At 46.0% G+C, this 13,451-nt stretch overlaps 1 protein-coding gene across 4 annotated transcripts in view; it reads left to right on the top strand.

The window, feature by feature from the left end:
• The window catches only part of KIF2A (kinesin family member 2A), a 1,079,703-nt gene that overhangs the window by 75,696 nt on the left and 990,556 nt on the right, over window positions 1-13,451 (top strand). The window lies entirely within an intron of this gene.

A 13,451-nucleotide genomic window follows, 5' to 3' on the forward strand; every position in this document is an offset into this window, starting at 1 on the left:
TGACACATGAAAAACAGGGTGAATTCGCATACTAGCTGGTAAATCAAGTTTAACAGCCACTGGGTTAATTATTGCCGTAATAGAATAAGGTCCCTGATATTTTGGGTTAAAGGTTCGAGGTCCTTTGAGTGGTAAATGTCTGGTAGCTAACCACACTTGATCCCCAATCTGATATTTAGGTGTTTCACTCCGATGTAGATCAGCATTCTCCTTGTATTTTCTCTTGGCTTGTTGTAAATGCGTAGTTGCCTCTTTTGAAGGCTTGGGTAATTGTAGAATGCAGATGTTCTACTGCAGTCATTCCGAGGTTCTGAGGTGAGTCAAGGTTTGAGGTTCGAGGGTGATGCCCAAACAAAGTATAAAAAGGACTGTGGCCAGTTCCAGAGTGTACCGAATTATTATATGCGTATTCGGCTATCCAAAGAATGTCTTTCCAGTTGCTTTCAGATTGCTGTAACATACACCGTAAGTATTGCTCAAGGGTCTGATTTGTCCTCTCGGTCTGACCATCGGTCTGAGGGTGGTGACTGGTCGATAATCTTACGTCGATCTGCGCCATTTGACAACATTTGCGCCAGAAGTGGGAAATGAATTGGCTTCCCGGTCAGAGATTAATATAGATGGGAATCCATGCAGCCGAACAATATTTTCGAGGAATTCTTTGGCTAGGACAGAAGCTGAAGGTAAACCTTTCAAAGGAATAAAGTGGGCCATTTTGGAAAACAAATCCACAATTACCAGAATAGTATTGTACCCCGAACAAGGAGGCACGTCCGTAATAAAATCCATTGATAGGGTGTGCCAGGGTGCTGGCGGTATGTCTAGAGGTTGAAGGAGACCGGCTGGTCTTTTCTTTTGACTTTTATTTTGGGCGCAAACACCACAGGACATCACAAAAGATTTAACATCTTTTCGCCAAGAGGGCCACCAAAATTGTCGTTTCACCTTTTCCTCTGTCTTGGCAATACCGGGGTGTCCCTCTATTAATGCATCATGATAACCGGAAATAACTAGTTTGTGTAATTCCTTATGTGGCAGGAATAAGCGTCCTTGGAAATAAGGTAAACCATTATCTATGGTAAAGTCTGATCCCTTTTGTATCCAATCCTGTAAGGTTGTAGGGTCCAGGAGTTGTTACACTCTGGCTTGAATGTCTTCAAGCGTCTGTAACGAAGTCATGCCTAGAATCCTCTGTTCGGGAATTATTGGTACTGGTTCTGAGTTTGTATCAGATTCTCCCATTCCAATTCGGGATAAGGCGTCTGCTTTGCCATTCTTGCAGCCAGGTCGATAGGTAATCACGAAATCAAATTCAGCGAAAAACAAAGCCCATCGGAGCTGCCGTGATGACTGAGCCTTGGCGGTTTTCAAATACTGTAAATTCCAGTGATCAGTGATCAGTGTGATGGTATGTCGAGCGCCAAGCAGATAATGCCGCCAGGCTTTAAAAGCGGACTTAATGGCTAACAGTTCTTTGTCTGTGATTGCATAATTAACCTCGGGTGCCGAGAATTTTCTGGACCAAAATGCTACGGGATGCAGTTGGTTGATTTCGGGATCTCTTTGGGACAGGACAGCTCCCATGCCTAGGTTGGATGCGTCGGTCTCGACGACATAAGGGAGATCTGGACGCAGGTGTTTTAATATAGGTGCGGAGGTAAACTTAGCTTTTAAATCCTGAAAAACCTGCTCGGCTTCTTCAACCATTGAAACGTTTATTTTTCCTCAAGAGTGCAGTAATGGGTTGTTCCACGCGTGAAAATTCCGGGATAAACCTGTGATAGAAATTGGCAAAGCCGAGCATGCTTTGAACCCCTTTTACAGAGCTAGGCGATGGCCATTTGAGGATGGCATCCACTTTTCTTGAGTCCATTCGGACTCCTTTGGGTGTCAGGATGAAACCTAGAAACTCGACTTTTGTGGTATGGAAAACGCATTTCTCCAATTTAGCAAATAGTTTGTGTTGGCGCAGTTTTTCAAGTACTGCCCTGACGTGTTTTCTGTGATCAGATTCCGAAGAGGAGTACGCCAGAATGTCATCGATATATACGACAACACAAACATTGATGAGGTCCCGAAGGACATCATTCATGAAGTATTGGAAGGCAGCCGGCGCGTTACACAATCCGAAAGGCATCACCTGGTACTCGAATAATCCGTATTTAGTACGGAAGGCAGTTTTCCATTCGTCGCCTTCTTTAACTCGTACCAGATAATAAGCCCCCCGGAGATCTAACTTGGTGTATATGCAAGCGTCCTTCACCTGGTCAAGGAGTTCAGGGATCAGAGGCAGAGGATAACGGTTTTTAACCGTTATCTGGTTCAATGCACGGTAATCGATACAAGTTCTAAGGTCGCCTTCTTTTTTGGGCACGAGGAACAAAGTCGAGGATTCCGGGGACTTTGACGGGCGAATAAAACCATTAGCTAGGTATTGATCCAAATATTGTCTCAAATGCAGATTCTCAGGTTCGGTAAAGGCATAAATCCTGCTATAAGGGGGTTGTGCACCGGGCACCAGATCGATTTGGCAATCGTGCGATCTGTGCGGAGGTAATGTGTTGGCCTGTTCCTTTTGGAAGACGTCCTGAAAGTCTTGGTATTCCGGAGGTAGTTGCATGGAGGCAGAGGTTACAGATGCTAGATTAATCTTCAGGTTTTCTGGGTAGCAGGTTTGTGTACAATCCGGGAAGGTTATTCTCTTAGCTCGCCAATCAATTCGAGGATTATGTGTCTCTAACCAAGGGATTCCAAGAATAACCTGAAACTGTGGAGCCTTGATTACATCAAACACAACACCTTCCCGATGGCCGTCGGGACCAATAAGAGTCACCTCAGTAGTGGAATGGGTTACCGGTCCAGAGGCAATTTCAGTTCCATAGACTGTGGTGATGACATCTTTGCTGGTTTTAGGACGGAGAGGGAGGTTAATCCTAGAGACCAATTCACGATCCACATAGTTTCCAATAGCCCCACTATCGATGTATGCCTTTATTAACCGCTTAGGCTGTTCTGGATCTACGAGAACCATTGGCACAATGAAATGCGAGGTCTGATAGTTAGTTTTCAAGCTCGGCAAGCGGACCCCTACATTTGTCGGGCGAAGTTGTTTCCCGAAACAGAGTCTTCATGGTTTTTATCAGCGGCTCCTACTGCCTTTCGGGGGGGTTTTGCCGGGCAATCTCGTAGAAAGTGTCCAGAATTCCCACAATAAAGACATAATTTTAACTGCCGCCTCCTTTCACGTTCCTTTTGAGTTAAGGGTCCTTTAACCCCTCCAATTTGCATAGGCTCAGAGACATCAACTCCCTTGGGATTAGCATGGGTCTTGACCAACACCTGGGTCTCAAACCTGGACCGATCTGCTTTTCTGTTTTGAAGTCTGTGATCCAATTGGACCACTAAGTCTATATACTCGGTGCATTCTTGGGCGGATTTACAACTTGGGCCAAGACATCTTTAAGTTCTCCGAGTAGGCCTCGATAAAACAATGTGACTCTTTTATCCTCTGGCCATCCCGTTTCCACAATTAGTCTATTAAACCTTTAAATGCCAGCGACGAGCCGGTTCGTCGGTAAAAACCGCTCCAGGTTGCCACCGACGAGCCGGCTCATCGGTGGCACTTAAGGGGTTAATGAGGGGGGAAATGTTGGCGGGTTTGGGTGGTGAATACCGCGATTTAAAAAAAAAGCCATTGGCACTGGGGGGGAACCTCAATGGCACTTAAGAGGTTAAAGGTTGCAATATAGGATAGGAGGTCCTGATTGCCCTGTCGCAGGGATAGAAGTTCGTCATCCAGAGCCTGACCCTGAGAGTGTCGAGCAAATAACCTTTCAATGCTTGCTTGAAACCTTTGAAAATCGGGTCATCTTGAGTAACCAGTGGAGCTGACCAATCGGCAGCGCAGCCGCTGAGATATGACAATACAAAGGCTACCTTGGTCTGATCATTAGGGAAGGCCCCAGGTCTGCATAGGAAGTGCAAACGACACTGATTCATGAATACAGCGAATCGTTTGGGGTCCCCAGCAAAGCGTTCGGGTGGGGCCAGCGGCATGTTTCCAGGTAAATTAATCTGCACAGGGTTACTGGAAACCACAGGAGCGGGGTTCCCTCCGGAACCGGGTAGAGGAGTTTGCCCAACTTGACCTTGCAAAAGCTGTCTGGCCAGGTCATGAGTTCTTTCCTTTGATATTATTAATTCCCTCCTGAGGGTATTAGTCTCTTGACGAGCGGCATGTACTTTGGCCCGTAATTCCCCCAGTAATTGGGCCAACTGATCAGTCTCAGAACTTTCCATAGCGCCTGGGTGGGAATTTGTAGGAAGGCTTCGCGTTCTGTAACGCTCGCCTGACTCCCACGGAGGCGCTGGCCTGGTTCGCGCTGCTGTGACCTCTTCTAAGATGATGCGCAGGGTTCGGAAGTCGGACTGGACCGGGGCCCCAAATCTGGCTTGTCTGGCTCGCAGAAGTACCCTTCTGTAGGCGAAAATAGGGGATTAATTGTCTGCGGGTTAATGCAATCAGCCTCCCACCCTCCTCGAAACCCTTCTGTGATTCCTCGTAGCGTCTCACCTTAGGGTCTGGAAGGACGAGCTCTCCATCCTGCTTCTGATGCAGGGGCGCGTTGGTATCCAGTTACTTCACTGGATTTTCGGATTGGTGAGAACCAAACTTGCTTGGCTTCCAGGTTAGTTTTTTTTTATAAGAGGGTCCCCTTGTGTCCATGCATTAATGTACTAATGCTACTGTCTTTTTCCCCATAGGGGCCGGGGTACGGAATGCCGGGGAGCAGGCACCGACCCGAGATGAGAGGTGAAATCCTTGTAGAAATCAGGTAAGTCTTTAATGAGCGTTTTTTGGTAATGTCTTTTCATTCGCTCATTAACGCTGATGTATCTTTTTCCCCTTAGGGGCCGGGGTCGGAAATGCCAGGATGCGGCGCGGACCCGAAATGAAGAGGGAATGAATCAACAGGTAAGTCTTAACATGGAGATTTAGCTTTCCTTATTCGCTTCTCTCTCTCACCTTTTGTTCTGGTCTTTTTCTCCCTAGACGCTGGGACGTGACTGCGAATCCGGATGATCGCTGCTGAACATGGAGGCGCCCTGTAAAGGTGAGTGGAATGCGGCGCTGCAGCGATCGACGCGATGAGCTCTTAAATAAAAGTCTTCCTTTTCAGGATTGTCGGCGAGAGGTCTCCGGGATGCGGATTTAGCAGGTAAGGACTTTTCCTTCTTCTGTTCTCTTCTTCTCTTCCTTTGCAGGTGATCCAGGATGCTGGCAGACGTGGCAGAAGTCATGATGCAGGAGCAGACATGGTGAGCGTCTAGCTGCTAGATGCGGAACAACGCGAAGCACGTGTGGCTGTTCGGGTGGGGTTTAAATAGCCTTGGAAGAAGTTCCAGGTATGTATCCTTCCTCCAATCAGGTAAGTGCACCCAAGCACTTCCATAATGAGCCTGGCGCCTATGGCGCCAGGACACTGTCCAAAGGGCCCCTATATGGGGTTGCTGGGTCCTTCCTTGGGGACTGGATGTCCGCTTTCGGGGACGCAGGGCTTGAACCGGCTCCCCGGGAGCGGGCATCATGACACGAGCTTCCGGCCTTTCAAGAACCCAAAAGCTCTGCTGAGGTTAAACTACACACTCTAGATGTGCAAAGAGCAGTCCTCTACTATGTAGACACGACCAGACCGCTAAGGAAAACAGACCAACTGTTTGTCTCCATAGCTACAGGCAGAGAAGGAGATCGCGTTTCTAAAGGTGCCTTCTCCAAATGGATAGTCAATTGTATCCAATTCTGTTACTCCCTTTCTGAAAAGACTCTGCCTTTTACGCCAAGAGCCCACTCTACAAGAGGCATTGGGGCCATTCTGGCTTTCATTGCAAATGTACCCCTTGACACCATTTGCAAAGCCGCTACATGGAGCTCTATTCACACTTTTACTCAGCACTACTGCATTGACACTCATTCCAAGACAGATACTCAAGTGGGACAAGCGGTTCTATTCCTCAGAAGGGATATATTACTCACCGTAATCGTATTTCTGATGCTTGTATCTGCTTAGATTCACATATGACCCGCCCTTCCTCCCCTCTGAGAGAAGGCGCATGGATGCTTGTAGTCTTATCTTTCTATCTATCTGCTTGGATAATCTGTACTCGTGCTACTCCTCATGTCAAAAAAATACAATGTGAGGGTCCTACACGCGTGAGGGATCATGGGTACAGTGGACGTCATACTAGGGATAGTATTACTGGCACGCCCTGTGTCGACGCCCATTTTCGAGTTTCGAGAAACAAACTGTAATACTCTGCAGCTTCCACTAGATGTCGGCCTATGCACAGCATGTGAATCTAAGCAGATACAAGCATCAGAAATACGACTACGGTGAGTAATGTATCCCATATATATATTTAGACATATAATGGATTTAAACAAACATATAAGATATACAATGGCTGTAAATAACTTAATATACAGATGCTGCCATTATCTGAGCCAACTGGAAGCTGTGAATACAGTGATGGTGGTAACGGGGTTTCTGGCCGGGTCTGATGAGTTGTGCAGGTGTTAGAATATTGACTTAGCCTTCCTGTATGTGAACAGAATGGTTAAGGGAATTAGCTGTATGCAACTCCAATTCGTGTGCAGAGGCCATCTCAAGACTGTAAGCAGTCTTCTTGGTGTCAATGATTAGAAAAAATGTTGTAAATGAAATGTTTCCTTTATGGGTATACACCCGTTATCAAAATACATATAGATTATATACATGTCCTGAACAATCCTTCTTGACAGTCTTCAGTAACTGGCTGCTGCATAAAGCTTCATATATTTATTGGTTGTGCAGATTGTAAAAGGAACTTCATGTTGCTATTGAGTATCCAGGATTGTACGCTACTAGGAAAAGGCTTAGTGTACCGCAACTGTGTTCCTCAAGAAGAGTAAATCGGTTTCAACATTAGTTTAATTATCCATTGTCAAATGTGCACAGGAGCATAGTGTGGCATCTTCTGATGAAGTGATCCATTATTTACAACACTGGAGCATGGGATGTAGTAACACAAACCTTGTGAGGCTATATCCAGGTATAAAGAAGAGGAGAATGAACACCAATTCATTCCAAGATGCACACAGGTTATTGGCCCTCTTCAGGAAGAGGGATTTCAGGTGATGTCTGGATGTAGGCATAACCATGTATGCTCTGGACACTGAGTGGCTGTGATTGATGTTTTTTGGGTAAGTATCTGTCAAAAATATTTGTATATTCTTTATATTCTTTATTTTCACTTTCTCTGGTTTTGGAGTGTGTATTTGTGATCATTCTGAGACTGCCAGGACATATTTTCGTTTAGAAGGAGTTTAGGTTTGTTTCCTTTTGGCCAAGAATACACAGAGGTGGCCTTTTGGGGAGAGGCATCTTGTGGGACCAATTTAGGTCACCCGGCTGTGGATTTCAGATCATGTCGTCTTTGTACACATGTCCATGGTTCGAAATTAAGGGGACTTGGGAGCTATTTAGCTCTTGTTTATAGCCTAGAAGAGGCTGGTTATTTTTATTTCTTTTGTTTAAAGAGGTGACCTAGTTCGAGAGCAGCGGAGCGCTGTACAGAGTTAAGGTAGCCAGCATTTGGATGCCATCTTTTAACACTAGCACAGTACTGTGAGGTCTGTGTGGCGATATGTGTGTCCATTGGAATTAGTCCTGGGTCTGGTGTTGAAAGAGCCATGTTTGGACAGGTTTGCTAAATTGGTATATTGTGGGGGCATTCTGAGTCAACACCAGGACAGAGTTCCAGAGGATGGGTGCATGACAAGAGAAGGGTTGTTTGCGGGTCCTCTTTGGCTAGCTTAAAACCAACAGTTACCCAGAGATGAGTAAGCTACCCAGGCCAACGGATGCCGACCAAACACAACTATGTGAATTTAACTCTGTGCATTGGGGCCAATCTATAAATAAACATTGGGGCATAACTATGACATTTAGATCATTACGGGTCCCAAATAATTGATACTATTATGTTTTCATTTTATTTGGAAAATGGATTTGTGAAACGCTACGATCTAGCTCCTCGTTCCCAATTGGTAGCGCCTGGTGACTCGTTACTTCTGGATACCCAGGAGCTGCATGTAGCTCCTGCTTATCCAATCAGAATTTCGAGCACTGCATGCCAGTATGGCTGATGACTGGTGCAGCAAGTTCTTGAACAAAATATCTGTCAGCAAGACAAAATCATGAGTTGCAAATTGCTTCAAACGCTACGTTTTGGAAATCTTTGCAAGTTTAGATTATGTATAGTTTACATCTTTGGCCCGCCTTTCAGTAGAGGAGTACGTGCAACTTGGAATTACTTTTTGTTACCATCAGTGTTAGATCAGTTAATTGAATAGCTAGCCAGGTTTTCCCTTACATGTTACCTACAATACACCAATAACATATTTGCTCTTTCAGGTCCTCTTGCCCAGCCAATAGTTATAATGGGGCTTCCTTATACATTAATAAACCTGTCAACCTCTCCAAAGAGGGTTATTAAGTAAATAGCATGGGATACTACTTGAGGAAAATCATCCACAATATCCTTTTTAAGTCTCAATTTTTTGTTTCCCAAAGTTGATGATCTCGCTCTCCCATGACAAAGAAACAAAATTTATGAGTTAAGAAATTGTGATTAAGAAATTCCGGAACATCAAAGATGCCACCAGATGGATAACTGCGCAGACTCTTCGGAAGCAATTTCTGAAGCAAATCGAGAACTAATTTCCATGCACAGATCTCATCCATGCCTTTTTTAAACCATGCTTTTAGTCAACCATGGAGCAACCTCACAAAACCTACAGAGACACTGGAGCCAAGAAAAGAAAAAAAAAACATTGTGAACAAATTGAATATCCAACCCTAAATGCCCAAGTCAACTAAGGTGGGGGGAGATCCCATCATCTCGGAGTTGGTTTGTTTGCTTCCTCTCTTGTGCTGACTGAGGCATTATTTCAGGTGGCCTGTAGCTCCAACAAAGTCCGTCTATGGCACACCCTTGATTTTTGACTATATGAAATGGGCATGATGGGATCAATTTATAACCATTCTTACAAGTCTACCCTTTTGTAATCGATTGCTTCCTGCCACATATTCCTCATCTTCGATATATTTGTATGCTGCTTTGCAGTCTCGGAAACTCAACAGCAGAGGGCAGCGTGCAGCATCGAATCGATGTACCTTAATGACTACCATTCCTGCGTCTGGAGGTGACGATGATTTTTAGCATGAATAGCTTGCACCGCGCCCTTTGCCTCAGTTCTGTTTTTCCGCATGTGCATCACAGGATGGTCTTACTCACCTTACCGGCTATGATTTTTCACAATGGCTAATCTGAAAACGAGCTTTAAGAGATGTGCGGACTGTGACTCGAAGATGTTGATCACTGGTCTACACAGGATTTGTCTTTAGTGCTTCGACGAACAGCATGATGTGGTTGAATGTGGCTCCTGCCAATCGATCACCAGTAATCCTTGAAGGAGAGCAGGTCGATGCTCACCCCAGGTTGGTTTATAAATCTGTCTTCCACACCTTCAAAAAGGACATTTCCCAAGGGTAGGAGTACAACCGGAGACAAGTCTCCAGAAAGGCCCAAAAAACGCTCCCAACATTCGAAGCATTCAAAGTCGAGGAGCGATTTCTGTCAATCTTAGTCACGGACGAAGGATTAAAAAAAAAGAGACCGTTGTTCGTCCTCGGATTCATCACCCCACAAGAGTCCAGTACGTTCCCCCAAAAAGACTGCCTCGGAGGCCGAATGTGAGAACTACAGTGAGAAAAAGAGAAGTGTTTTCGAAGGTGGCCATTCTTGGTCTCTCGAAAGAGCCAAAAAAAGGCGGTTTATGGTCTTTGCAATGAAAACATTGCATCGAAAACCATCGAATGAAATGCATCGACTTGCTATCTTTTACATGTACGAGGACATATCCATCAACACTTGTCCATTGAATATAGGAATGGACGCATTTCGATGGCTATGTACTTTTAAATGTAAAAGATAGCATTTCCATGCATTTATTTCACACATTAAAACCTTACATTGAGCTGTTCAGTGCGGGAAACTTCAAAGTATTTCGGCACTGACCAGCTCCATGTAACGTTTTAGTGTTAATTATTAAATGGGGGGGGGGTGCTCACTGGAATCCTGACTGCTGTACCATTTAAAGTAAGATTTACAGGTATTACTGGAAACATGCGAGGTGGGCCGTCAGCCAACTTAGTGGGCATCAGAGTAGCTCTGGCAACTTCCTCTGAGTCTACCAAGGTAGAATCCACTACAGTTCGACTGCACCCACTATCCCTAAGAGGTGGAGTATCTACTCCATTGATCAGCACACTGTCTTTAAAGTAGTGCTTGGTATTATCTGGAATCCTAGCATAAGCCTCTTCGACTTTATGCTCCCAGGGAAACTAAAACTACCTCACCTTCTATCCCGCTGGGGAAGGAGTCGGAGGAGAAGGATGCTGCAACCACTTCTGCTGTTAATAAGGAGTTTGTATAGAAAACGGGCCGCCTTCTGTGGATCCAGATTTCCTCTCTAGGCATCCAACTCCAGAGAGTTTAGTGGTACAGGCGGCAGCGTCCTCTTCAAAAGCTGCAGCTTATTGTACCATCCTTCCAGATGGGGATACGTGTTATGACACTTTTGTCTCTTCTCTGCTGGTTGCATGGCGTTAAAAGCCTTCAACGCATCTTGTGCTTTAGCAAATTACACCTACACCATATGAATGTAGTTGTCCAATCTGCAGAGAACATTCCTGTGAAATGCGAGAAGGATTTGAGAACATCTTGAGTGATGGTAAAGAGGCTGCCTGTCAATCTCTACAGTCAGGACTAGATGCGTCACACAGGTGTGGGCAGAGGCTAGGTGTCTTGTGCACTAATCGGGAGATTTGCATGGCTGTTCAGATCTGCATGGCCCCCTGGCGTCCAATCAAGGCTTCTGGATATGCCCTTTCATGGGTCCAGCCTATTTGGGCCTAAATCGGACGACGGTCTGAAACAATGTTGTGCTTCAAAGTCTGCAGCGAAATCTTTGGGAGCAGCCATCCACCAGCCACAACAGCCTTCATCCTCACAGGCTTGTAGAGTGTGGTCATTTCGATATTACTGCTCCTTTGGTCAAAGAGGAAGAGGTCAGAGAGTACAAAAGTAAGGACACAAGGTTTCCACGTGCCCCCAGAGTTCGTGGAGGGAAAGACTGCTCAAGCAGCAACCTCCTCTTTGCCCTCAGCCACAGCTCAAAACCCTCACTGAGCACTTTGCTTCCAGAACTCCTGGTGGAAGCAGGTTGATCCAGAATCTGCAAAGATGGCATCTTATTGCTTATGATGCATGGGCACTACGGACAGTGGGCCATGGGTACTGTCTCCCATTTCTGCAAAGTCGACCCCCCACGCCCTGGGCGTGCAAATCTCTTCTTAACCAGATCTGCTCGTTCTAAAGGAGATTCTTTCCCTGTTGGAGAAGGGTGCCGTAGAGGAGGTACCTATAGCGGAGCAATCCCAGGGTTGGGACGCCACCCATTTCCTGGTTCCCAAGAAAGATTGAGGACTGCAACCCCTCCTGGACCTGAGGCGCTTGAACAAGTCCTCAGGAAAGACCAATTCAAGATGGTCACTCTTTCGCAGATCCTCCAGGCCGTTCAGCACCAGGATTGAATGGTGTCATTCGATCTTCAGGATGCTTACTTTCATTTGCCTATACATCCCAACCAAGGAGTACCTGAGGTTCACCATGGGCAGTTCTCGCGATCAATTTTTAATACTGCCTTTCGGGCTCACCTCCGCCGGAGGGTTTTCACCAAGTTGATGGCGGTGGTGGCAGCAACTTTAAGGAGGGGATAGATTCACATCTTTCTCTACCTAGGCGATTGGCTGATCAGAGCTTGTTTTCCCGAACAGGCTCTGGAACATCTCAACAGCACTCCACAAACTGGGCTTCTCCCTCTATTTCCAGAAGTCTCAAGAGACGCCTTCTCAAACGCTTCTATTAATTGGAGCAGTCCTGGACTCTTCCTCAGGGAAGGCTTTGCCACCCAAGTTGAGGGCTCAACTTATCTTGCCGATGGTAAAGAGATTTCAGAACGCCCAATATCTACTGGCATCCAATTTCTGAGGTTGGTGGACCTCATGACATCCTGCATTTTCCTGGTGCCAGAAGCCCGCCTAAGGATGAGGTCCCTCCAGTGGGCCCTCCGATCCCAGTGTACACAGCTTGCAGGCAGGATGACAGACCTTTTTTCAGTTCCAGAGCAAGGTTGCACAGGATCTCCTGTGGTGGGGCTGGGATGAGAATGTGATGATAGAACCTTTTTGACAACCCTGACTGGAGATGACTGTATTCAGATGTTTTCCTCATGGGAGGGGGAGGGGAAGCTCACATGAGCGATCCGACAAACAGACTTTGGTCCCGATCAAAATCAAGACTACACATACATCTGTTAAAGCTGAGAGTCATCAGATTGGCGCTGAGGACCTTTTTGCCATCCTTAAAAGGGGAGAACTTCCAGATAATGATGGACAACACAGTGGCTATGCATTAACTCTAGAGGAGGTGTAGGGTCAGTACCATTGTGCAGAGATACAATGCAACTCTGGTTTTGGGCTCTATAAAACTGGATCTCGATCGTCTGTTCATCTAGCCAAGGTAGAGAATATGCTGGCAGATTCTCTGAGCAGACAGAGCACAATCTCCCACGAGTGGGAGTTCGCTAAGGATTTCCTTCTAGAGATCCTCACCCTTTGGGAAACCCCTCAAAGTGAATCTGCTTGCATCTAGTACCAACGGGAAGTGCGACCTGCGCTGCCCCAGGGAATTTTCTCAGAGTAATTCTGGAGATACATTCGTAGTGGACCGGGAATTTCCACTCCTGTATGTGTTCCCACCAGTCCCAGTCATCCCTCATGTCAGCGGGAGGTGACGGACATTCGGGAAATCCATGATCCTGAATGCCCCTAATTGGGCGAGGAGGATGTGTTACCCGGACCTTCGAGACATGTCCACCTGTCCCCATTCCGTCTTCCCCCAGAAAGTGGAGGCCATCTTCATCCAGGAATCTGAACACAACCTTCATGCCTGGTTCTGAGAGGCTAAGATGGAAGTATTGGGACCTCCCGGAAGATGTTATGGAGGTATTGCTTTTGGCTAGAAGACCAGCAACAAAAGCACTACATTATTGCCGTTTGAACAGGTTTTGCAGATGTTGTAGAGCTAAATGTATAGATCATTTCTCTTGCAGTACATCTGTAGTGCTTTCTTTTTTGTTTTTGTTCTTACTGCACCTAGCCCATCGACGGTTGCATGTGGCTGTTAAGGGATACTTGGTGGCGTGATCTATTTTTAAACGCACACCAGAACAAGAGACTTAAATTAACATGCCTGTTTTCATACAATTCTTACAATTCAGAAAAATG

The sequence above is a fragment of the Ambystoma mexicanum genome, chromosome 6p, assembly GCF_040938575.1.
Source record: "Ambystoma mexicanum isolate Mex_15411 chromosome 6p, UKY_AmexF1_1, whole genome shotgun sequence".
Classification (NCBI taxonomy): Eukaryota; Metazoa; Chordata; class Amphibia; order Caudata; family Ambystomatidae; genus Ambystoma; species Ambystoma mexicanum.